This window comes from Myotis daubentonii, chromosome 20 (assembly GCF_963259705.1).
Source record: "Myotis daubentonii chromosome 20, mMyoDau2.1, whole genome shotgun sequence".
Classification (NCBI taxonomy): domain Eukaryota; kingdom Metazoa; phylum Chordata; class Mammalia; order Chiroptera; family Vespertilionidae; genus Myotis; species Myotis daubentonii.
In genome coordinates this window covers 11,878,982-11,882,318 of record NC_081859.1, presented here as the reverse complement: position 1 = coordinate 11,882,318, position 3,337 = coordinate 11,878,982, and positions in this window count along the sequence as shown.

Below are 3,337 nucleotides of genomic sequence, written 5' to 3'. Positions count from 1 at the left end.
TGGGAGACCGGGAAGCAAGCCCGTCTTTACAAGTTGCCACCGGTGGGAAATTTTTTTGGCCTACCTGCTTGTTCTGTTGGGGGAAGGGCAACTAGCCCCCCAATTAACAAAGGGCGTCGCCAGTTTTCACCTGGGCTACCTAGACTTTTATAATTAATATATTTCAATAATTCTTGAGATTCAAATCCAATTGTTATTTTAAGGCCTATTTTTTAGATTCATTTTTGTAACAGAGACAATTTTACTGAATTTCTTTGCGGCCTAACAGTTAACTTTGGAATGCGGTTCATTCGCCATTTAAAGACTACTCTTTATTATGGAAAATATCAATCTTGTTGCTAGAACCAGCCTGCATTCTTTCCTTTGGTCAAATTTGCCATTTTTCTTAGGAAATAATCAGTCTTGGGTTTTATTGTGTACCATCACAGAGATTTAAGCGTAGCTTATTAAAAGCCAAAATCGGACTGTGCGCACATTTCGTCCCAAGCTAGTTTCTCTCTTTATGAGCACAGAAATCCCAGATACATTTCTAAAGTTTGTAAAACTTTTCATGGCGAGAAGGAGACTTTAAATTAGCATATTCGGGGGGGGGGGCATCCATATTGGATCACCACGTGGCTCCTTCCTTCCCTTCCCCCACATCCTGCTTGGGGGGAAGTTTCAGCCAATGACTCAAATGGCATATTTTTTCCCAAAGTCATGCTTAATGGAAAAACAGATTTTAAATGTGTCCTATTCAGGTTAAGGAAAATGCCTTTAAGCCATTCCCAACAGGTGACTACATGTGTGACTCAACCCTGTTGAGTCCCCAGGTCTTATCAACCTTTTGATGAAACTCTTGAAATTATGACATGCTGGACTTGGTTCCCGGCAGTATTCCCTTTATATGACCTATATGAGATTAAAAAAAACCTTTTTCTAATGAATGACATTCTTCATTAGCTGCAAGTTCAGCTTGTCCCAGGATACCAAGGCCAGCCCCTACTCTTCCAAGTATTCCACTTTTGCTTCTTTTAGGAGGCCAATGTTGTTGGATCCACCAGGAATGTTGTTGCCATTGGGTAGTTATGGCTTGGGAGCAGTTAGGGTATACTGAGTGGACCCAAAAATGTTGAGTTTCCCATGCCATAGTTAAATGGGTGAAGGTGACCCCCAGATGAGCTAGAGTTTAAGTATTCCATAGGGCTTCCCACAAGCATCCAGGATGCAAGGATGGTGGGGTAGTTAGACATATCTCCCCACCAAGTGATCCCAATAATTTCTGAAATGGGGATCCATTGATTTCTTTCTTTTTCACAGACATCCAGCCTCAAGAGTATGGCTGGTGAGTCTGAGGACAAGATATACTATGACAGATAGGACAGGCTGCTGCAAGCCTTTTGCCATCATATCCAGGTGTTTTTCTTCGCTTTTCATCATCCATCTCTATAGCTATACAATATTCATCCAGATTAGATCCATATACAATTCTACCAGTGGAATTATCAGGGAGGTATTTGCCTAAGGTGGGTTCTTTATAATAGATATAGTCAGGAAAAAAATGTACCAAAGCTTATATTGATAGTAGGAGAAGACCAATGTGTGGCTAACAAAGCATTAATTTCACTATCATACCTGATAATCAGAACATCATTGTGCAGTAGGTGGGAAAGATTAGCAGGTATCCAAGTTTACACCAAATCTCCTGGTTGTAAGCCATGATCTTTGAAATCTTTGTCTCCCGGGAGTGAACTGTGAAATGAACCTGTTACCAATTTGTTAGTTCCTACAATGCAGAATGTCTTCTCTTTTCTTTTCCTTATATTTGGGAAACAAAAGATTTAAAAGTCAACAATATTTTAAACAGCCATAAGAATAATTATCCTCAATTCATTTAGTCCCATAGTTATTTTTGTTTATCCTGATAATTTGCCAGTAGTTTTTGAATTCAGTTATTCCTTGAGGTTCTATAAATCTTCATCCAGTTCAAAAATATGACCTGCTTACAAGCCTGCAATTTAGAGTAAGTCAGAGTCGTTTTCATGGATTTCTCTAAACATAATATACCTACAAATGCATCAGAATAAAGATGTCCGCGGATGACAAAATTTAAAAGTGGCATGGTTATAGATTTGATAAAAAAAACTTTGCTTTTCTATAAAATATACCATTCCAAGACAACAGTTTCTTTGTAAGTAATAATCTCTGTAAAATGACATAGAGAATATAAAATTTGTATACCTTTATTTTTTTAAAATATATTTTATTGATTTTTTTATAGCGAGGAAGGGAAAGGGGTAGAGTGTTTGGAACATTGATGAGAGGAACATGGATCAGCTGCCTCCTGCACACCCTCCACTGGGGATGTGCCCGCAACCCAGGCACATGCCCTTGACCGGAATCGAACCCGGGACCCTTCAGTCCGCAGGCCGACGCTCTATCCACTGAGCCAAACCGGTTAGGGCAAAATTTGTATACCTTTAGATTCAATTATAATTTCAGCATATAAATAATAAATAATATGTAAGATTTTAAAATGAGGCACATGGCTTATTGCAGGCAGTGTATTCAGCAATGGAAATAATTCATAAAGTCCCAATCTGTGAAAAGCAAATTCCTAGAGCATCACTGGCAGACGCCCTCACGGGGAATCATGACTCCTGGCCTGTTCCGTGTCCCTAACGAGACACATGCTACCCTACCCCCCTGAAAGTTTCCTGTTTGAACTTGGCTCTGAATCTCTACAAGTTCCTTTCTGAAGCAGATGCTTTAATAACCCACGTGACCTGTCCCTTGCTCTTGATTGGAGCTTAGGCACACGGTCTTTCCCGATTGGCTAATTCAAAAGGAGGGGTTGGCCTTTGCTGTTTCAAGATGACAGCCCCCAGGGGAGCAGCAAGACATGGGTCCTGGGTTTGATTAAAGTCAAGGGCACATGCCTGGATTGTGGGTTCGATCCCCAGTAGGGGGTGTGGAGGAGGCAGCCGATCAATGATTTTCTCGCATCATTGATGTTTCTATAGCTCTTCCTCTCTGAAATCAATTTTATATGTATATTTATTTATTTATTTATTTATTTTATTTTTTAAACAAACACAGACCTCAATTACTCAACCACAATAAGGGTGTGAAGCCATAGGGCCTGCCTGTCCCAGTGTCCAGCAGAAGGCAGCTGCCAGCCACCCAATCCTGGAGGGGCAGGTGTGGTCTTGCTGTCTCCCTGGACTGTGGCCTGAGGCTTCAAGCCTACGTGCATGGCTGGATCACATGTCAGGGACATTATTCTAGCAGAAAACATTTTATTTAAAAAAAAAATATATATATATATATATATATATATATATATATATATATTATT